The sequence below is a fragment of the Hyaena hyaena genome, unplaced genomic scaffold (genome assembly GCF_003009895.1).
Source record: "Hyaena hyaena isolate Hyena2069 unplaced genomic scaffold, ASM300989v1 scaffold_238, whole genome shotgun sequence".
Lineage (NCBI taxonomy): Eukaryota > Metazoa > Chordata > Mammalia > Carnivora > Hyaenidae > Hyaena > Hyaena hyaena.
Genome location: NW_024080870.1, coordinates 305,665 through 329,130, shown reverse-complemented (window position 1 = coordinate 329,130; position 23,466 = coordinate 305,665). Strand labels below are relative to the sequence as shown.

Sequence of the window (23,466 nt, the reverse complement as noted above, 5' to 3'; positions counted from 1 at the left end):
AGCTCGCTTCATGTTCTCATTAGCGTACTGTCAAGTGAATTCTGGAGTTTAATTTTGAAATCCTGAAGGAAGTGTCTATTCAAAGGTGGCAATCAGTTTTTATTTTTTGGGAGGAGTTTAAAATTTGCTTTACGGGGGCGCCCGGGTGGCTTAGTCGGTTAAGTGTCCGGCTTTCACTCAGGTCATGATCTCGCGGTTCGTGGGTTCGAGCCCCGCGTCGGGCTCGGTGCTGGCTGCCAGCTCAGAGCCTGGAGCCTCTTTCAGAGTCTGTGACTCCCTCTCTCTCTGACCCTCCCCTGCTCACGCTGTCTCTCTCTCTCTCTCTCCTAGAAATAAATAAAAAACATTAAAAAAAATTTAAAATTTGCTTTACGGACAGTCCTTACGTTTCTTTCTGAGGGACCACTTTGGAGGACCATCCCCACGAGCAGTGTGGATGCTGGGCTAATACTCCCCCGCAGTCTTGGAGAATTTCTAGGTACAGTTAAGTTACCATAACACACATGCTGCAGTCTGAGATGCTGAGTTTACGTTGAACAATGTAAAACACCCACAGTGGCAGAACACAGCCATTTTCAAGTTACATTTCCACCCCCTTAATCTGACTACTGACTGCTGTATGCCTGGAATTTGTCCCTGGGTCTTGGGCAGTGTGTGGATGTGTGTGATCTTGTTGGGCCCCTTGTTCATGGCCCAGAGAATAACTGTGGCAGGGAAGACCTGCCTGATAATTTATTCTAGCAGGAGGGAGGATGGAGTTTGCAGGAGGATCCAGCAAACCCACGGATATTGTCTAAGTAGAGTTTGGCTTGTATAAGTTTTAACAGTTAACCAGTTAGCTAGTTCAATAACCTTCTTACTGGTCCTCTGCCTCTGTTCTTATAGCTCCCTTTCCAAGTCTGTTTTCTGTAGCAGCTAAAGCTATCTTTAAAAATGTTCTGAAGATCCAATATTTATTTTTGCTTTTGTTTCCCTTGCCTCAGGAGACATATCTAGAAAGATGTTGCTACGGCCGATGTCAGATAAATTACCACCTGTGCTCTCTTCTAGGATTTTTATGGTTTCAGTCTCACATTTAGGTCTTTAATCCATTTTGAGCTTATTTTTGTGTATGGTATAAGGAAGTAGTCCCGTTTCATTCTTTTGCATGTGGCTACTAGTTTTCCCAGTGCCGTTTGTTGAAGAGACTGTCTCTTCCCCATTGCATATTCTTGCCTCTTTTGTCAAAGATTAATTGACTGTATAATTGGGGGTTGATTTATGGGCTCTATACAATGGAATATTACTCAGCCATAAAAATGAAGGAAATCTTGCCATGTGCAACCACACGGATGGACCCAGAGGCTATAATACTAAGTGAAATAAGTCAATGAGAGGAAGACAAATACGGTATGATTCCACTAATATGTGGAATTTAAGAAACAAAACAAAGAAAAAAAGGAGACAGACAAAAAAAAAAACCCTAAGACTCTTTAACTATAGAGAACAAACTGATGTTATCATCAGTTTGTGACCAGAGGGGAGGTGGGGGGGGGTGTTGGGTGAAATAGGGGATTGGGGTTAACGAGTGCACTGGTCATCACGAGCACTGGGTGATGTACGGAATTGGTGAATCACTATATTATACGTCTGAAACTAATATAACACTATATGTTAATTAACTGGAATTTAAAAACTTGAAAAAAATGTTCTGAAGGTCATGATACCCCCTCATTAAAATTCTCTCAAGGGCTTCATGAAATGAAATTCAAATGCTACACCACAACGTACAAAGCTCTTGATGGATGACCTGATCTCTTGTCCCTTTTCCGAATTCAAGTTTTACTCTCCCCTCTCTCATTGGGCCCTAAACACATCCCCTTTTAGAGAAAAGATGAGGGAACTTTTAAAAGAATTCAGTGTAGAAAAGCAGAATGAACGTCTGTACATAGTATGACTCCTGTTTCATTTAAACATTTTTGAGTTAGAAGGGACCCCAGCAAAATGTCCATAGTGAGCACCACCAATTGATGAGGGTATCAGTGTCTTTTCTGGTTTTCTGCATTTCCCGCATTTTTGATAGTAAACATGTGTGGAGGGAGAGGGTCCTCTCTTTTCTTCTCCATTCTTGTCCCTGGCGGGGGCAGGGGGGGGGGTTCTTTGGGATAGCAGCCCGAGGACATTATTTCCTGAGAGGTGACAGTATTGCCAAGAGAGAGCCTGGCAGCTTGTGTCTGCTTCATTCACCATTCATTCTGGTGGCCTCAGATGAAGGGACAAATGTGTCTCTGGGGACAGAGAAGGAGGAGGTAGGGACAGGAAGGGCTTTAAAAGATCCAGGGAAAGTGAGTTTTGCTTGCTTTGGCTTTCAGGGACAAGATCAGTTCCACATTAAAGCCCAGGTGGGATAAAAGCCCACATCAGGAGAAATGGCAGAGTTGAATCCGAGGAAGGAGGGGAGACTGAGAGCAAGAGGCTTTGGTTCCATGAGAGGTGGATGCTTAAGACTGAAAGGAGCCTTTGTGGGGGAAGGAAAGGTGCATTTCCCACCACGCTGTGGTTTCTTGGTGTGTTTGTGATGGTCTGAGAATCAGACCAGGTTTTTTGGTCTGTTTGTGTCTATGCTCTCCTTGCACGGCCTGGCACACCATGGCGGCACTGTGCACCTGTCATCTCGCACAAAGAAACAAAACTGCCATATAAATAATGACCTCTGCTCTACCTACATAACAGGGCTGTCAATGAGCCAAAATGAGATAAGGCACAAGCTGGTGTTTTGCAAAATGCACACAGAAGTGACCGTCAGCAGTGTACTCCTGGCAGGGTCTATGTGGCATCTCAAACAACCTAGCCCAGGGTGGCTGAGCACCTCTGGTCTTAGCAGAGCCGGGTCCCTCGTTAGTGTTTTCTGGTGCTAACAGGGGCTGCACCCCTTCTTGGCTATTGACCTGGGGGTCAGTCCTTTGTCACTCTGAGCACAGCCGCCACAGGGAGATGAAAACTTACTTCTCAGTAAAGCTTTGCCAGATTCCCTGAGTCAAATGGACTCTGCCTGTCCCAGGTTTGGAGCTGGGGATGAGACGTGGGGTGTGAGTCTCGATGACCAGATGTCTGATGAAGGAGACCCAGGGTCAGGGCCGAATTGCCTGGGTCAGGTTCTGTGTAAGTACACTCTGGGAAACGGGCCTTTATTCTGACGCTGGTGTTTCTTCTATAGCCTTGACATCCGATTCCAATTCATGTGAATTTCCAGGGCTTTTTCAATAGCAACCGTGTGAGGGAACGGGTTGACCTTTAATTTATAATCTGCGTGTCATGGAGTTTAGCAGAGCTTAACCTGCGTCGGTCGTGGTTCAGAGCCGCCTGCGTTGCTTTGGAAAAGGCAGGCCATGCTTTCTGTGTCAGTTTGGAAAAAAAAATTAAAATAAAGGAACCAAGTGGCATAATCAGTCTCCACTGCAAAAGGCAGAAGAGTACCAGACAGAGAAGGGAGAAGCCTCCAGAAAATCTAAGGGAAACCTGAGATGCAGATGGAGTTCTGAAAAAAATGTGCAAGGCACCGATCAGGTCAATAAAAATGTTTGTGGCTCTTGGGAACTCGAGGAGCCAGGCTGAGCCCGAGCGGTATCAAGGGCCAGGAACAGTGGCGCCGAGGTTAATGAGAGAGGCTGAGAGGTCCCATCAGGAAGTGATTCAGTACAGCATTTTGTATTCAGGGCTCATTAAGTTGCATTTTATCTTTTCGAGGCCTGTGCAGATGCTGTGATACACCGTTCAGAGCCCCGCCCCCCCCGCCCCCATAAGATGAAGCCTTGTTCCCCTGGAGCTCATCCTCTTTGACGATGAAAAAACCTGTCTCAGCCCAGGGCACCATCAGGGCACCCTCATCCAGCACCCAATTTGTGCAAGGACAGAAAGGCTGGTGGCTTCCCCGGCATGGGACAAACCGACAGGCACCCCAGCTCAGGAGTGGAATTGCCTGGGGTCTTGGTTGGGCCTGATAGCGTTCAGTTTCCCTCTGTCCAAAGTCTGCTTCCTTCCGCTGGCCCTGCCGCCCCTTCTGGAGGGTTTGTTCCCTGGAGCCTCTGCTGATAAATGCCACGCTCCCTGATCCCCATCTCAAACTCTGCTACTCGGGACCCCACCTGTGACAGATGCTATTTGGTACCTAGTCCTGAAATGCATTCAAAAGTGACAATAGTGGAGATGCTGAGCTTGTAGCGAAGGCATTCCCTTTATGCTCCTAGAGATGGAAATAGTTAAGTGGTGTGGTGGCCTTGCGAATGGTCCTGTGAATATGGTCCCTTACATGGCAAAGGGGAATACGGTTAGAGGTGAAATTAAGGTTGCTGGTCAGCTGACCATAAAATGGGGAGATCATCCTGGATTATCGGGGTGGACTCAATGTAATCACAAGTGTCTTTAAAACTGAAAGACAGAGGCAGAAGAGGAGGGTCTGAGAAAGAAAAGAGTGTGGGTCCAGCTGGCTTTGAAGATGGAAGGAGGTGGTGGCCACTAGGCAAGGAATGCAGGTGGCCTCTAGAAGCTGAAAAAAAGCAAGAGAGTAGATTTTCCTTTCGAGCCTCCTGAAGGAATACAGTCGTGTTAACACCTTCATTTTGGCCCCGTGAGACCCATGCTGGCTATCTGTAAAATGCAAGATAGTAAACTTGTGTCTTTAAGCCATGAGGCTTGTAGTACTTTGTTACAACAGCCATAGAAAAGTACCACAATGGTATGACATCCTTTTGGGAAGCCAAGGACATATGTGTGAACAGCCATAAAATATTTCTAACTTTTTATTCCCCAAGAAAGGCCCACCCCCGAGTGGAGTCTGACAACATCAAGCATTCCAGAACCATCGAGGCAGAGAGCCCTCTCTGGGATTTCTCAGATGACACCACGAATACACCTGCACAGCTGTAAAGGAGGGCCTGGAGAATATCAAACTGCTGGGAAAGGACAATTTCTTCCCGTCTCAGTACTTTAAAGGCTGGCTCATTCTGAGGAGTTTTCATCAACTTTCTATCTTGTGGTTTCCTTTGCTAGTCCTGACTTAGCCTCAAAGAGGTTCTTTTATTTGAAAATGTGAGGTACCTTTTGGCCTTAGATCAACATGAATCATGGTTGAGATGATGCATTTGAATGATGTATTAAGTATTTCAGAAACCAGTGTTTTTATTTATATATAGGTGTGTGTATGCACGCGTGTGTGTACACATACATATAACAAATATGTATTTAAGAAAACCCCAAATCACTACATCTTTTCCCTTAGCCTGGTGTCCAACTTTTTTTTTTAATGCTTATTTTAAAATTTTGAGAGAGAGATAGTGTGCATGTGGGCTCTTATGAGCAGGGGAGGGGCAGAGAGAGAATTCCAAGCAGGCTCTGTGCTGTCAGAACAGAGCCTGAGGAGGGGCCCCAAACCAAGAATCACGAGATCATGACCTGAGCCCAAATCAGGAGTCACATGCTTAACCAACGGAGCCACCCAGGTGCCCCTGGTGTCCAACTTTTGAGAAGGCTTCTGCATAGTGGAAAAGATCTTTCAAAATTCACCCCCAAGACACAGGGTCTGGAGTACAATGAAGACAATGGAGAAATAAGGGGAGATTAAATAGGAAGGTTATCCATGTGGGAGCAGAGAAATGTCTTCCTACCCGCTTAGGGCACTGTAAAGTGTCTGGTGGGATACAAGTATTTCCTCTTTAGTTCATCTAGCAAACACCTACTTTCCGGTCTCCACTTCCCTGGGCCCAAGCAGCTTCACGGACCCACAGTGAAACTGGGGACCCGTGGCCTTATAGTGCAAAACGATGGACTCTCATTTGGAATCCCTGGAGATTGGTCCCACCCACCAGGCCTGAGGCTGGGTATAGGAATCTGATTTTTCATCAGGCCCTCTGGGAAATTCAGACTGAGGTCGTTTGTGGACTGCACTTTATGAAAGTCTGCCCTTCTGGAATCCCCAAACAATCTCACGATCAGGGTTCCTTTGCAGAAGCGGCTGATGGATTGGCTTCCACCGTAAGTGGAGAGTTGGAGGCCTCCTCTTCCCTTCCTCTCCAGGGAATTTTAAGAAGTTAATCCATTCCATAAATAAAGTCTCCATTGCAAGTCAAATATTTATTTCCTACGTGGAGTGGGAAAGAGTCCCTTTTCTATCAAGCCTCATTGTGACATGGGTTGAAACAGTGCCGATGGAAACTGATTGCACTTGGGGAGATTTTTATTATGTGCTTTTGACTAACAAAGGGGAGAAAAAAATCCAATTAAATTCCAGGAAGGAATGACAGAGAGCGAGCATAACGGGGCCATTTTGTTCCAAGCAGGTCCCCCTGCCAGAGCAGAGACAGTGGGCAGAGCTAACTCACAGGCAGACAGAGGGGGATGTGGAGGGAGAGGGGCCAGAAGACCTGCAAGCAGAGAAAGGTGTGGCTGAGGTCAGAAAAGACGCTGGCAAAGGGTCCCCATGTTCCAAAAACATGCAGAAGATTGAGACACTTCAATGTGAGAAGCTGTTTTAACAGAGTAAGACTAGAGAGATTCTGTGTTTTCAGGCTGGAAAGACAAGGGCTAAGAATGGAGGATAGTCAATGGTCTGAATCCATTGAACGAAGAATATAAGTGGTTGCTGAGCACAGACAGAGGGATCTGTGGTGGGGGTGGCATTTATCAAGGAGAGTAATTGAAAAGGAGGAGGATGGTGGAGATGATGAGGAAGAATAAGAAATGATGATGACAACTTACACCTTCGATGGGGGCACTTGGGAGACAGGGGCCCTGGACGCTGTAGGACACAAGGGCTCCATGCTCCATACCTTTGGGACCTTGGAGAAGAGAGGGCTTGAACATACTTGCTCCCTGCAAACTGAGCCTGGGGAACTGCTATGTGGTCGCTGCTGGCTCTGGTTCGGCAGCCACAGGAGGTGAGGGAAGCTCAGGCTTGGTGAGAGATGTAGGTAAAGGTCCAGAAGGTTCAGGCCTGGGGCCAATCTGAGTACCAGCTGGCATCTCTCTAGTGGCTTGAGGCACATACCCTTTTATCTCTCTCTTTTTTTGCCATTTATAATAAAAAGCATAGCTTCAATTTTTTTTTTTTTTAATGAGAGAGACAGAGCACAATTGGGGGAGGGGCAGAGAGAGAGACACACACAGAATCTGAAGCAGGCACCAGCTTTGAGCTGTCAGCACAGAGCCCGATGCAGGGCTCGAACCCAAGAACCGTGAGATCATGACCTGAGCTGAAGTCAGATGCTTAACCAACTGAGCCACCCAATTTCCCCTAAAAAGCACAGTTCTAATCAAAGTAGAAGATGCACATTGGAAAATAGTCCAAATTACCCACCGGGGTTGTCATGAAAAGCAATCAGCCTTTTGCCAACCCTTCCCACTGCTGAGTCTTCAGCTTCGGAGCCAACTGTTTCTTGTGGCCATTTGTCCTGGGTCTGGGGCATCACTGGGTTCAGAGATGTTCAGTTATTGTATGGAAACACAGGGTGCAACACAGGACCCATGAGATGCTAGATGCTGTTTCTGACAGGGGCAGACAGAATAAGTCTTGGCAAAGCAGGGGCTTAACAACATTTTTCTTTTTTTTTTAAAATGTTTTATTTATTTCTGAGAGAAAGGAGAGAGAGACAGCACGAGCAGGGAAGGTTTCAGAGAGAGAGGGAGACACAGAATCTGAAACAGTCTCCAGGCTCTGAGCTAACTGTCAGCACAGAGCCCGATGCAGGGCTCGAACCCATGAACCGTGAGATTATGACCTGAGCTGAAGTTGGAAGGTTAACTGACTGAGCCACCCAGGTGCCCCTTAACAACTTTTTTCTTGACTGTGACTGTAATGACGTAAGAGTGATCAGTGACATAAAAGTAATAAGAGTGATGATAGTAACAATGGTAAGAGGACACTTGAATGAGGACTTGGTGAGGACCAGGAGAACCTGGCTCAGTCATTTCCAGAGATGAACCTTTCTGGGCCTCTAAGAACTGTGAGGAACCAGCATCACATTTTTTTTTTTTAATTTTTTATTTATTTCTAGCAGAGAGAGAGACACACACACAGGGTGAGCAGGGGAGGGTCAGAGAGAGAGGGAGTCACAGACTCTGAAACAGGCTCCAGGCTCTGAGCTGGCAGTCAGCACAGAGCCCGACGCGGGGCTCGAACCCACGATCCGCGAGATCATGACCCAAGCGAAAGTCGGACGCTCAACCGACTAAGCCACCCGGGCGCCCCCAGCATCACATTTTTCAGACAAGCAGGTTCAGAGGGATTAGATACGCGCCCCTGACCACTCTCATGGATCACCGTGTTGGGGTTTGAGCCCCAGAATTCTGACTTCCTCTCCTCCACTGACAAACAGAGGAGCTAAAAGTCTGAGAAGTCAGGGGATGAACCCAGCAGTCATACACATAGGGGGTGATGGAGCTCGTTCTAGAACCGAGGTCTTCAGATGCTGGGTTCTTCCCATGTGCTACCTCCCTCCTCAGAGACTAGCCTCTGAATCGCTGCCTGTGACCCAGAAGAACTTCAGAAGGATCCAAGAAGATGAAAGAGCGAAGTCCAGGCCGCTGGCCCCTCCCAGTGTACTTAAGTAAGGCGCAGGCAAGGCCAGGCCATTTATTTTCAGGAACAGCCTAATGATCACCCGGCAAGTCTAGTTACGGATGTGGTTCATCAGGCCACCTGGATATACTGGTGCGAAAGCTCACAGTCCGTCTCAGGCTGATGGATTGCCCGAGTTATTAATACGGAAAAGGAGGGAGATTTACTTTCGGTAGCGGAATTAAGGTGCTTCAGTGCACCCTGGACTAGTTGTTTTAAAATAACAGGGGACCGAGTTTCTCTTGGAAAAGGACTTAATTTTTATTGAAAACCTACCACCTTCAAATGGCCGGGAAGTTGAAGAACTATAAAACTGTCAAACAGACCCATTATTAAAAGCTTTATTTGACAAATCTCCCACTGCTGGGGTAACTCGTGCGTTTTTGCTTCTCGCTCACAAGAAATAAAACCACTCACTTATGCAAACTGCTGACAACGAATGGAAACAAATGGACTTCTAAACACGAGCAGAGACACCCAGTGCCTTCCACCGCCTAATGGAAGTTAGAGCCCTTCGTAAATCTCGGGGCGGCTCGGCCAGGGCGGTGGCTCCAAGGCTTCTCATCTCCCCGGGGTTCAGAGCCGAGGAAGTCATCCTTGTCGCTGGAAGGCTCTGTGTCTCGGGCAGAGAGAGGCGCTTTTTAAGTTCCTGTTTTCTGTCACTATAGGACAAACGACCACATTGAGTGTAGAGGCTCAAAGCCCTCCCCGAATCCCTTGTGCTTTCTGGGGGTCGAGGATGCAGGAGCGATGCAGGTGGTCCTTCGCTCAGGATCTCATGAGGTTACAACTGGGGTATCAGTAGGCCCAGATGAGAAGGGGCTCATGTCCTCTCGTGTGTGCTTGCTGGTGGCGTTCAGTTCCTTGGTATTGGAGCTTGAGTCCCTTTCTCTGTTGGCTTCTTGTTGGTTCTTGCCCAGAGGCCAACCTCAGCTCCTAACCCGATATGCCTGACACATGAACTTCTCTGACATGGCCATGTCCTTCATTCAGCCACAAAGAAGAGTCTCTGGTAGGTCAGGGGGCAAGATGGAGTCGTACACACTGTAAGTGCTGCAGCTATGGAAGGGGTGGCCCATCACCTGTGCCACATTGTTGTTTAGAAGCAGGTCACCGTCTTGCCCATACTGAAGGAGAGGGGTTATGTCAGAACGTGAGCATCATAGGGGCCACCTTTGAATGTGTCTACCAAGCTCCCTAAGTTTGATTAGATCTCCAGGCCAATCTGATAAGAGTCGCCAAGTTTAGGGGTGCTACTATACACCTTTAGAACATACTGATAATCACTGTGATGTCTACATAGCTTACAGTTTGGAAAATTGTGTCTACCAATCCGTGTGTTTTGAATAATTGGTCTTCCCCTTAAACAAAGACTTTCTTATCGACAGTCATGCCCATTCGGTGCCATGCTTGATCAAAAGCTCTGATGAGCATTTAGAATATAGCAATCTAAGTAAATGTTCAGTGAATTAGCATGTGTGGATGTTTTTCTTTTAGGGTAAGTGTGCAGATGTCCTTGGGAGCAGACAAGGAGGGGAGGCAAAGGCGGGGATGGAGGGAGACACACAGCGAAATTCTTGCACACCAATGACACAATAGAATTCAGGGGTTCCCAACCTCAGCATTATTGACATCTGGTCCAGATAATTCTTTGTGGAGGGGAAGTGTTAGAATGTTTCAAAGCATCCCGGGCCTCTACCTGCTAGATCCCAGTACCACGTGCACCCCAAACCTCTCCAGATATTGTCAAGTGCTCCCTGGGGAGGACAACAAAATGTCTATCAGTGGAGAAGCAGTGATAAAATTCCAGCACCAAGTAAATGACACTGACTTTTTAGGTGGTCTGAGATGTTTTACTTGGACCAATATATAACTGCTTATTTATAAATGCTAGAACTATCTCACAGGGTGCCTCTGCTCTGGGGAACCAGGATAGCTGGCTAATGACATGGGCTTTGGAGTTTGGGAGATGAACGTTCTGGTGCTTGAGTCCTGGCTCTGCCACTTGCCAGCTGTGTGACTGGGAGAAATTTTTAAAAATTGCGCCTATTCTCGTCTCTGTATCTGCGCAATGAAGACAGTGACCCATCTAGCTGTGCCTGAGTATACAGAACCAACGTAAAATGCTTAGTGCAAAAATGACGCACAATGTCTTAGTCATTCTTTAGAATATGTAGACACCTGGCTGTCTTAGGCTGGCTGTTTTCTCCCTTTACCCTTTCTGGATTTAGGACCTTGTTGGGATGGAACAGTGGGAAAAGGAGAGCCTTACTGGTGGACCCAGCTACCTTGTTCAGGTAAAGATGACCGGGAGGTGTTGGAACATAAGGGCAGACCAGCTTTGATGGGGAGAGGAGGCAAGTCGGGGGGGCACTCACAGTGATAGCAGACGTCCTCTATCATTGCAAGGACTCTTCTGTGATGACATTTCTAAAGCTTCCCTCTTTTCCTCCTGCGGGATATTCCTTTCTGCTGGCTGCAGACTAATCCTTATGATTCTGTTGATAAAAAGTATTTTCATGCATTAATTCATAATGCAGTCTATATGGATTATCACAGTTAAATATATACAAAGTAAGTTTTCTATTTCAACTATTCAAAAAAATTTTAATTTTTTTTTTTTTTTTTGAAAGACAGAAAGAGACAGAGCATGAGCAGAGGAAGAGCAGAGAGAGAAGGAGACACAGAATCTGAAGCAGGTTCCAGGCTCTGAGCTGTCAGCACAGATCCCAACTCAGGGCTCAAACTCATGAAGCGTGAGATCATGACATGAGCCAAAGTTGGATGCTTAACTGATTGAACCACCCAGGCGCCCCATTTCAACGGTTTTTTAAAAATGTATATTTGTATATTTTGAGAGCAGTAAAGTGAGCACGGATGCTTAAGAATGCAGAGACAGAGAGAGAATCCCAAGCAGGATCTGCACTGTCAGCACAGAGCCCAACTGGGGGCTTGAGCTCTCAAACTGTGAGATCATGACCTGAGCTGAAATCAAGAGTCAGACACTCAACTGACCGAGCCACCTGGGTGCTCCTCTATTTCGACCATTTTTAAACGGAGAGTTCTGTGGCACTAAGTACGTTTAGGTTATCATCCATCTCCAGAGCGCTTCTCACTGTCCCCAGCTGAAACCCTGTCCCTGTTAACTTCCTTTCCCCACTCTGAGCCCTGACACCCACACTTCTGCTTTCTGTCTCTGAATCTTCAGGTGCCTCATATGGGTGGAGTCACACAGGATTTGTCCTTCTGTGACTGGCTTATGCGTCTCTCAGAGTAATTTCCTTAGGGTTCCTCCATGTTATAGCATGTGTCAAAATGTCCCTCTTTAGACCTGAATAATATGCTGTCATACACACAGGCTGCATTTTGTTTCTTGAGTTATCTGTTGATGGATGCTTGGGCTGCCTCCACCTTCTGGCTGTTGTGAATAGTGCTGCTGTGATCGTGGATGTGCAAATACCTGTCCTTGCTTTCACTTATTTCGGGTGTGTACCCAGAAGTGCCATTGGTGGGTCATATGGGAATTCTACTTTGGATGTTGTTGAGGAACCGGTGTACCATTTTCTGCTGCACCTGCATTATGTTACATTCCCACCAGCCACACGTTCAAATTTCTCTGCGTCCTTGTGGTTTTGATTTACATTTCCCTAATGACCATTGCCGGTGAGCATCTTTTCAGGCGTGTATTTATATTTTGAGCAAGAATTCTAGAAGACTCCAAAACTCCCTGGTGGAATTCCAGGTGGCTATGAGGAAAAGATGGCTTTAGATAGCTGGACCTTCCGGTTCGGAACCCCAGCGTCCAGAGCACACAGTCCCTGCTTACGGCCTGCGTGAGGTCATCCCCACTGCTCCAGGCCGTGCAGACTCCCTCATAGCCCTCCGCTCGTTCATCTTGCTTATCAAGTGACATCCCGCCTACAAAGTCTGCTGAGAGGAGCACTAGCCAGATGCCATCTCTTTAATATTTAGAAATGTGCCTTAATAAATCCTAGCTCTTTCTGCGTGTTGCTATCTGTAATCGTGGTCTCCGGTTTTCTGGGAATTCAGTGGGATGGTTTCTTATCTGTTAGCTTGTCAGAAACAGGCGTGAGGACAATCAAATGTTCATCTATTCGCATCTGGTGTTCTGCAGGGAACGGCGTTTAGACCCCTACCGTGCTTAACTGTATAAATGGTTTCTATCTATCATCTAAATCAGAACTGCTTACGTGCAGAGCAAATTGCATCAGATAGAGGTCCACACAGGATCGTTGCTGGCGACCACTGGGAGCTGGGACAATTCTCACCATTGTCCTTTGTTACTTTTCCCGTCCTGATTCCTGGTTGAACTTCGCCTTTTGGTCACTGCACGGTGATGCCTGTGTGTGTGTGTGCGCACGCGTGCCTGGATCTGCTCCTGTCTGCATCTTGTACTTCTTGCTGGGTCTGTCTATACTGGTGGATATTAGGGTCATACATCACACCCTGCATGTGTTTATGTGCAAAACGTGCTTTTGCGTGGTTTCTTGGTGTCTGTGCTCACGTGTGACGTCTCTCTGCTGGTTTTTGTGTCTCTGTGAATACCTGTGAGGGCCCTGTGTGTGTGTGTGTGTGTGTGTGTGTGTGTGTGTGTGTGGTCTACACCTGGGGCTGGCTGTACCTGGGTGTGTGTGGGGTCTACACCCGGGGCTGGCTGTACCTGGATGTGTGTGTGTGGGTCTACACCTGGGGCTGGCTGTCCCTGGGTGTGTGTGTGGGGTCTACACTTGGGGCTGGCTATACCTGGGTGTGTGTGTGTGGGGTCTAGACCTGGGGCTGGCTGTCCCTGGGTGTGTGTGTGGGGTCTAGACCTGGGGCTGGCTGTCCCTGGGTGTGGGGGGGTCTAGGCTGGGTGTGGGTGTAGTGTGTGGGTGCTCCTGTCAGGTGAACCCTTTCCTTCTCCATAGCACCCCTCTTCCGCGGACGGAGGCACAGCGCCCGTCGCCCAGCCCGAGGAGAGTGACTGGCGTGCGGTGTTGCGGCCCCCGGCAGCCGTCTCCGTGATGCGCCCGAGGCTTGGCTGGCGGGGCCTCCCCAGACGGCTCCCGCCCTGGACCCTGTACGGCCGCGCGCAGAAGCGCTCTCACAGGGCGAGGTTACCTGTGTCCGAATCGGCTGCCGGGCGCCTCCAGGGCCGCCTCCACGGGTCCCACCAAGGAAGGCGCTTCGAGGTGACACGAGACAGTCCATCCTTGGGCCAGCTCCAGGAGCCTCCCTGCCCTGACACTTCCGGGATCCACGGCACTGTCCTTCCTGTCTCTCGGCTAACCGGCTCCCTCCGCGCCCCTGAGGCGTGGGGGCTGGGGGGCTCCCCCTTCACGTTGCGCTGCTGGGGCCAACAGGAGGGTGGCAGCGTTTCTCTGTCCCCGTCCCCACAACCGTCCGTTGGCACTTGGGCTGACGTGACGCCTTACGGGGTACAAGAGCCTACGGCTTTACATGCACGCCGCCTTCACCCCCAAAGTTAAACCCTCAGCACAGGAAAGAGGAACGTCCGTCTTCTCAGAAGTCGCTGTGACCCGACCATCGCCCCGAGTCAGACACGACGCTCAGCCCTTTCCATTAGCCGAACTACGTAACGGGCACCACAACCCTACCAAGCAGATATTCTAACTTCCCCCATGCAGCAGACACGAACACGGGTGGTTCTGAAACCGTGGAGCTCCCGGTTGTTTTAAAATGGCGGAGCCCCTGGGAGGTTCTAAAGGGGCGGAGCTCCGGGGCTGTTCTCAAGGGGCGGAGCCCCCGGGTCCTAAAGGGGCGGAGCTCCGGGGCTGTTCTAAAGGGGCGGAGCTCCGGGGCTGTTCTAAAGGGGCGGAGCTCACAGGTTGTTCTAAAAGGTTACCGAAGCCTACCAGCTCTGCAGAATGTGCCCAGAGTCCAAACACTCCTCTCTGCCCACCGCCACCACCGCACTGCAGCCCGGTGTTACCTCTCCTGGATATTGCAACAGCTTCCTGAAATGGCCGCCTTGGCTCTGCGGTCTCCCCCAGCATCCCCTCTCCACGCAGAAGCCAGAGAGATCATGAACGCGGAGGCATTAAGTCTGGTCACATTGCTTTTCTCTTCCAAGCCCTCAATGACTCCCATCTCACTCAGATCAAAAGCCAGACTCCATCCTGCAAGACCCAAGTGATCTGACCCCCGTCACCTCGCCGGCCTCGTTAGCCCTTGCTTCCCCACCCCTGCTAGCTCTGGCCGCGCTCATTTCACTCATCCTCAGAAAACCTGCCGGGAACACAAACACGCTGTGGTTGCAGCTCTTTCTGCAGCTGGACTGTCTCCCCGGACCCGCCTGGCTAGCTCTCTCACTTCCTTTCCTCAACAAGAACCTGCCCTAAAATTTCAACTGCTCCTCACCTGTTCCGAGCCCATGACTTTATCCCCCCCCCCCCCCCCCCGCCCGCCAGTGCTTATGACTACAGATTTTATTTATTTATCTGTCTCCCCACTAGCAAGGGCATAGGGATTGCTGTCTGTGCATTACCACCGTGTACTTCGCGTACAGTAGACACTTTGTTCATGTTTGCTGAGTGACGTATATATGGCAACACACATGCGCTACAAAATTTAAAAGGTACAGGAGAGAAAATTTTGTTGCCAACCACTGCCTTTAACCACACATTTTCACTCCCAGAGTGAATTATCCTGTATCCTTCCAGAGATGTTTCGTATAAGCCAACATCTGTGTGTATGTGGGTCTCTGTCTCCGGCTCTGTCGCTGTCCCTGTCTCTCTCTCTGTCTCTAGGTAGGTGTCTCTATCTGTAGTAGCATCACACGCAGTTTTTCATCCTTCTTTCTTTACATGCTATCTTGGTCAACTTTTCCCATGAGGACATGCAGAATAGCTGCAATCTTCTTTCTTTTTTAAGTTTATTTATTTAAAAAAGTTTTAATGTTTATTTATTGCTTAATGTTTTTTATTTATTTCTGAGAGAGAGAGACAGTATGAACAGGGGAGGGTCAGAGAGAGAGGGAGACACAGAATCTGAAACAGGCTCCAGGCTCTGAGCTAGTTGTCAGCACAGAGCCCGACACGGGGCTCGAACCCACGAATCATGAGATCATGACCTGAGTCAAAGTCGGATGCTTAACCAACTGAGCCACCCAGGTACCCCTAATGTTTATTTATTTTTGAGAGAGAGAGAGAGAAAGACAGAGACAGAGTAGGAGCAGGGGAGGAGTGCAGAGAGAGAGAGAGAGGGAGACAGAATCCGAAGCAGGCTCCAGGCTCTGAGCTGTCAGCACAAAGCCTGATGCAGGCCTGGAACTCACGAACCGCGAGATCATGACCTCAGATGCTTAACTGATTGAGTAACCCAGGTGCCCCATATATTTATTTTTGAGAAAGAGAGAGAGAGAACACCAGTTGGGTCAGGGCACACAGAGAGAGGGTGAGAGAGAGAATCCCAAGCAGGTTCTGTGGTGTCAGCACAGAACCCAAGGCGGAGCTTGAACTCATGAAAATGAGATGATGACCTGATCCCAAACAAAGAGTCAGATGCTTAACCGACTCAGCCACCCAGATGGCCCTCTAGCTTCAGTCTTTCAAATTCCTGTCTCTTAACAATTGTACGGGTCTGCATATATCGTTTCTCTGCTCCCCTAGTGACCGACTTTTGGGCATTTTCTAATATTTTGCTCTTGTAGACCACGACGACAGTGAACAGCACATGTCGTTTCTCACAAATTCAAGTATATCCGTGGAATGAATTCCTAGAGGTGAAATTGTTTGGGCTTACTTAAAAAAAAAATATCAGTTCTCGGCAAGTTCAGCTTTCTTGAAGCGGATGTTCAAGGCAACGCTGATACAGAGGTGACGGGGCTCCTATGTTTCATAATGTCAGAATTTAAAATCGACTCATTATGCGGTTATTGGAGAAGTCACAAAGACTGCTACATCAGAAGCCTTGTAGTCTCCTCTGTCCCCCAACCTTGGGAGGGTGCCGTGAGTCTCAGAGGCCGTAAAAGGCAGAGAGTTTCATGGGATGATTTTCTGTTAACAGCAGCATAAGACCTAATTTTCTTTAAAAGCAACCCTGAGGTCAGGACTGACCGCCCAGACTATAAACATCTCTAATTTTGACTTTGCCTATTGTTTCAGAGGTTCTTTTTCCTCTTCTTGTGCTGCGGGATTGGATTTGGGGAGTGGGGTGGGGTCTTCACAGCTAGGGACAGAGGAGAGAAAGAGGGCACTCGGAAAGTCAGTCGTGCTTAAGCACAGAGGAAAGTAGTTCTGGACATTCCAGTTTTCCTTTCTGTAAAATGGGGATAATAAGATCTACCTCTCACAGGACTGTTCTGAGGATTTCATTAGCTCATGCATTCATTTGTTAAACATATATATATATATATATATATATTTTTTTTTTTTTTTAACTAAATACCAACCGTGTGTGATGCTCAGGGGTGCAGACCTCAACAAAATTCACAAAATTCCTCGACTGCATGGATGTCATTAGCACGTGAAGTGCTCTGCATTGTGCCTGGTGCATAGTTGGGGCTCAAGTAGGGGGACTTCTGGCATTTATCCTCATCAGAGGGTAAAGGAGGGACTCATTCTACATGGGAGAATTGCAGTAGAGAGAGGTATCTGAGACCACTTTGAGGGACGAGGGCATGGGATGAAGCATCTGGTCCAAACGAAGTGTAGGGGTGAGCCCCGTGCCCTGCTGGTGTCTAGGCTGTCGGTAACTGTAGTTAAGGTCAGATTCCATAGCTCTCTGACTTCTTATTTCTCAGTGTCAAGTTCTTTCCTTGCTCTGACCTCACCCTTTGCTCCCCATGTCCCACTGAACTTCATTCTACACAATCCCCCATGTATTTCCTCTGTCCCTCCCCACCCTGTGACCTGGGCTTTCAGTAAAACAGCCCATGATCAGCCAACTTTTGCTCATGTGTGTTCTTTGTCTGTTTCCTTATGGTTTTTAATCATTCTCTTTTGATTTGATAAATGAGTCTAAGCTTCTCACAACTTTCCTGAAGACCCAGAGTAAGAAAAAAAAAAAAGTCCTTTCCGGTAGCTATTGCCGTTGTGAGGGAAAAATGAGCCTTCTCTATAGTCAATAAATCACTTTGTCACCTTAATCTTTTATTGATCTCAATAAAAGTTGTATTTTGTTTCTTAACAAAAATCCACCGGGGAAGACATCTTGTATAGGTGGGGGCACAATGGAAGCGGTGGCCAAGCCATCACCTCGCATTGTTATTTATGGGAGAGCAATGAGTTGGGGGGGCAGCAAGAGACTAAGAAACCATTCTTGCAAGTGATGCATCATATTTTAAAAGACACACTTGACTCCAGGTAGCCTACTCATGGACAAGACTCTGAAGCTGTATTTTATGCAGACTTTTATAAACAGGTCATAAACATCCCACTTCTCCAAGGCAGGAAGAGAAAGGCTCTTTCTTGTTTGGAAATAATGCATCTATGTGGTCAGTTAAATCTAGAATATGGCAATCATTGTACTCAGATACAGCTTGATCTCTCGGGGAGGATTATCCAAACAGGTTACTCATGGAGGAATGAGTAACATTTCATCAAGGCTTGGAATCAAGGTTTTTTTTTTTTAAGGCTTGGGATAGATATATTTCCCCCTCGGTGCAGAGGTAAAGACATACTAATAAAAAATGGTCTTCAGTGTTAACGTCTGTGGCTTGCTCATATCTCCCCAGGGTGTGGGTAAAGGGAGGATTTGGTGATTCAGGCTTTTAAAAAAAGAAGCAAAGTAGAGCAGGACAAACACACAATACTTTTCTCACTCACCTCCGTTCTCTGTAAGACCCAACTCCAGTGTCATCTCTATCAGGGCCACATGGCTAGGGTCTTGGTCCTTATTCTCACCAGATAACTTGTTATTTTCTTCATCTCTACTGTATGGATCAGGCAAGATCCTTGACTTCACGGAGTTTACGTTCTTGGTGAGATGACACACAACAAAAGCATAAAGGCTGATACGTGGGAGCTGATCGAAACTTGCGAGTTCAAGTTTGTCTCTGTTTCCTTCATCTGGTTGATGGTTGTCACAGCACGTCTGGGAACACACACTAAACTTTTTTTTTTTTTTTTTTTAGTGTAGACATTAGAAGTTTATATCTCTTAAAGGAAAGGTGTGAGCCAAAAGATCTCTGAAGAATAATCTTAACTTTTGGTATGATAATAGCTGACATTAACTGAGTGCTTTCTCTGTGTCAAGCATCACGGGGTCTTATTAGTAACACAAGACACTTATTGTGTTCTTGCTATGTGCCAAGCACAAGTACATGATACTTTACATGCATTCATGTTTTAATCTTCACTACAATCCTGGGATGTGGGTACTGTCATCCCTGCTTTACCGAAGAGGAAATCATGTGCACAGAGGTTAAGAAGCACATCTGAGGGACCCACTGGAAATGACAGTCAGATTAGGCAGCCTGACTCAACAGAGTACGTTCCTTACCATTTCACTTTTTTCCAACTGTCTGGAATTCTATTATCCCAATTGTCCTAAAGGAAAAAACCCTTGTTGGTATGCATTCAAGTACTCATTTTTATTTTTATTATTTTTATTTTATTTTATTATTTTTTAATAGTTTATTGTCAAGTTGGTTTCCATATAACACCCAGTGCTCATCCCCACAAGTGCCCTCCTCCATGCCCATCACCCCCCTTCCTCTCTCCCCCATCCTCATCAGCCCTCGGTTTGTTCTCAGCATTCAAGAGTCTCTCATGGTTTGCCTCCCTCCCTCTCCCCAACTATTTTTCCCCTTCTTCTCCCCCATGGTCAAGTCAAGTTCCTCCTAATCCACCTCTATGTGCAAACATACGGTTAGGCAGAGAAGGACAGATATCAAGTACTCATTTTTAATATCCAGACCAGAAATAGGGTGTGTTCTGGTTTCCCTTTGGGCAATCTAGAATAGGAAGAAGAGGAAGAGCATTCATAGCTGAGAGACCAGCGTGTGCAAAGGCCCTGAGACACATAAGAGCAAGGAGGATTCAGAGAATGATGGCAGCTCGAAGAAGATTGAAGCTTCCTGCTTGTGTGTGTGTGTGAGTATGTGTAGGTTGGGGGCGGGGGGGAGGCGAACACACAAGAACATGTTTCCCACCCAGAGTCTGATCTCGTTTTTAGCACATGGATCTCAGCATCCTGCTGCATCCTTAGGGCTGTGTGTCAGTGTGGATGTTCCTTAAGTATGTTTGCCTGTGAAGAGGAGAGTCTCCAGTAAGACCCACCCGACACCAGTTAAAGGGACGATTCAACGCCTCCAGATACAGCGCCCGACCTGGAAGGTATTCCCTCCTCTTCCTTCATCTTCTTTTGGAAGGAGGAGGGGATGTGTACACTAATTAGCACACTTAGTGCGGGATATGCCAGAGAATAGGGAAATGACTCTGTATGGTTTTGGGTTGTCTTTTTTTCCCCATCCATATGTAGGGATTTATCCACTTACAGATCGTGGAAAGCCCAGGCCTGTGCACGTTCAGGAAAAAAATATAAAGCACTACATAAAACAAAGGGAATTGTTAGTAAAACAGATGCAGTGTTAATTGCACTTGTGAGAGCTGCATAAATAAAACAATACCAGAAAATCCTTTTATGACATTCAGATTTAATAAAAGTGGCCTTTCTGCAAAGGTAGAGAAAAAAGATAACAGTAAAAAAAATTGCTGGAATCCCATCTTTTTAAAAATTAGTCAGCTTGATGCTCATGAGTCACTGATTTTCAACATCTTATTCATTTTTTCTATTCAACAAATATTTGCTGAAGTTCTGTTGTTATATGCCAGCTGGTGTGCTTGGTGCTTACACTAATTAAGAAGAACATCTCGACTTTGTCCTCAAGGGGCTACAAGTTTAAATGCCCAAGTAAATACGTAGGGGGGTGGTTCTCTGTGGTCGTGAGGAGGGCAGGAGGGAAGTTGGCAATATCTGGAGATAGTTTCAGCTGTCACTTGGGGAGTGTATGCTACTGGCGTCTGGTAGGTAGAGGCCTGGGATACAGCTAAACATTTTACAGTGTATAGGACAGCCTCCCACTACAAAGAATTATTTGCCCCCCAAATCCAATAGTGCCATGGCTGAGAAACTCTACTTCAGAATATTAGTTCATGAGTTTTATAATAAGGGCACATTCAAGTTCTATAGGAACACAAAGGGAGCAACTAAGTTAGCCTATGGCATTGGGAAAGGTAATGAAGAATGTGACATTTGAGTTCAGCCTCGATAGATTCATAAGAGCGTACTTGTATGGAAGAAGAGGATGGGCATGCATAGCTGCAGGACCAGCATGTACAAAGGCCCTGAGGCACATAAGAATGAGGGGTATTTGGAGAATGATGGTAGACCTAAGAAGACTGAAGCTTCCTGCATACGTGTGCATGCATGCATGCATGTCACATGCGAACAAAGTCATCAGGGCAAGAGTGTGAAGAGCTGTCAATACCATGCTCAGGGCTCAGGAGTTTTCAGTTAAATCAGGGGTCAACACATTGTAGTCTGAGGGCCCAATCCAGCCTGCTGTGTGCTTTTGAATGAGTCATTCATTAGCGGTGGGTGGTTTTCATGTTTAAATGCTGAAGAAAATTTGAAGAAGAAGATTTCATGACACATGAAAACAATATGCAATTCAAATTTCTGTGTCCATAAACAGTCTTCTGGCAACTGGCCATGCTCATTTGTTTATTTATTGCTTGTGGCTGTTTTCACACTACAACAGCACAGTTGAGTAGCTGTGGCAGAGACCGTATGGCTCGCAAAGCCTAAAATATTTCCTATTCGGCTCTTTATAAAAAAAAATTTGCTGATGCTTGAGTTAGAGGAGAGAGAAAGAAATCTCTATCCTATCTTCCAGGTTTGGGAGATGACCTGCAAGTTGAGAGATCTAGGTAGAAACTATCATACATCCAAGTGAGATATTTATGAAGGTAATACAGCAGTCAGCAGATGTTAGGCTGTGCTGTGTAACAAGAGAGTCCTCAAGCCTCAGTGCTTTCAAGCTAGTTTTTCTCTCAAACTACATATTTGTCATGGGCTCTCTGGGGTTCTCATCCATTCTCACTCCAGCATCTAGTCTGAGAAAGAAGCCTCTACCTGCAACATTTCAGCTGTTATGGCAGAGGGAAAAATAGACATAGCGAGTTACATAGTGGGTCCTAAAGATTCTGCCTACAAGAGACACATGATGCTTCTACTCAGAATTCATTAGCCAGAGCAGCTCTTGCTACCCTTGGGCTCAACATGGCAGGCATAGGTGATCCTCCCAAATCCCTCCCAGGGATGGGACCCAAAGGCAGGGGCAGAATTAACGGAGATGAGAGGCTGACCCTCTTGCCATCTCGGAGAAAGAATGTACTGGAAAGAATAAGGAGAAGGAAGTCAGGGACATCCTGTTTTCTACCTTTGATGCTTTGGAGCATGGTGATAACATTCACTGAACTGGGGATCCCAAGAGCAGAGGCTGGGAAGTAAGATGGTGAATGCATTTGGGGCAAGGGGAATTCGGAGTGTCTGTGGGATACTGAGCTGAGGGTGCCTCGTTAAGCTGCTGGGGAAGGAGGCCTGAATCTCAGGGCAGCTGTAAGAAACTGGAGAGAATCTGGCGTTTGTAGAAAATGATTATCTTCCTAAATATGATGATAACATGAAGTGCTTAGCACAGTGCCTGGCAACAGAATGAGGTCAAGACTTATTATCATCACTCACTTTAGCAATTATCCCTTTTCTTACAAATCATTGTAACCACAGAAATAACTGGAATGCCCGTTAATGATCGACCTTGCCTAACTTTGGCTATGTGGTCATTCCAGTAAAACCATTTGACAATACACACATTTTGCTCATTTCCTTCTGACCCCAAGCTGGTGTGTTTAAGTACACACTTTGCTACCTGCATATTCATGCTCAGCCCACCGCCGCTCCTGTGTTTCAGTGAGGCTACAGTGCCATTAACCTGGAGCTGATTTCCAAATAATCTGAATTCTGTTGGGATTTGTATCATTTAGGCAACATAAACAATGGGTCAGCTGTAACCACCACTGTTGCTTGAGAACCTCAGAGCTTGTTGCTCAAGAACCTTAGAGCTCGGAACACCTGTCAGTGTTCAGGAACCAGATTGCAAAGGCTGCCTTTACTTGTATTCCCCAACAGGGTGGGGAGAGAAACACACAGCAGCCACAATTTTAACACTGTTTGGTTATCCTGGGAAGGGCGGGGTTTCATCCCTGATGGATTTGGCTGGTTTTACAGGATCTAAGGTAAACTGAGCAAAGTTAAAATTGGAGATGTGCATGTGTGCACACTCACATATTAAGACCGGTTTTAGCTTGTTAAAGTCAGTCAGTTGTGGGGACTAACACTGTTCATTCCTTCATCCAATAAATACTTGAGTTCCCACTGTATCCCAGGCCACCACTCTAGGATTTGGAGACAGAGTGGTAAGTAAGACAATTTCACCGTCCTTACTTTCTGGAGGAGGAGGTAGACATCAACACATAAACAAATAAATATGTAATGTAATGTTAGGTTATGGTAACTTTAATGAGGAATGAAAGTGAAGGAGGGCAAAGGGTCCCTGTGATGTAGGAAGTGGTGTGTCTGTGTGTGGTGCCCATGTATCTCTTTTTTACATTGAACAGCATGGTCAGGTGGCCAGGAAAGCTCTTGCTGATGAGGCGCCACTTAAGCAGAAGTGAATAGAGAAGGATTGAACCATGTTGCTATTTGGGGAAGAATTGCTCCAATCACAAGGAAGAGAATATGCAAAGGTCTTGGGCTAGGATACTACTTGGCATGTTTGGAGAGGTCCAGGTAAGTGGGACAGACAGAGCTGAAGGAGAGCTAGGAGGTCAGTTCATGAAGGATGCCGG

At 46.9% G+C, this 23,466-nt stretch overlaps 1 long non-coding RNA gene across 1 annotated transcript in view; it reads right to left on the bottom strand.

Annotated features, from left to right (window-relative positions):
• The window catches only part of LOC120239824, a 57,626-nt gene extending 43,337 nt beyond the window's left edge, over positions 1–14,289 (bottom strand). The window contains exons 1-2 of the long non-coding RNA XR_005530521.1: positions 13,712–14,289; positions 10,969–11,088 (exon numbers count right to left, since the gene is read on the bottom strand). This is a non-coding gene — a long non-coding RNA (uncharacterized LOC120239824). The remainder of the gene's footprint in view (positions 1–10,968; positions 11,089–13,711) is intronic.
• Positions 14,290–23,466: the final 9,177 nt, after the last annotated feature.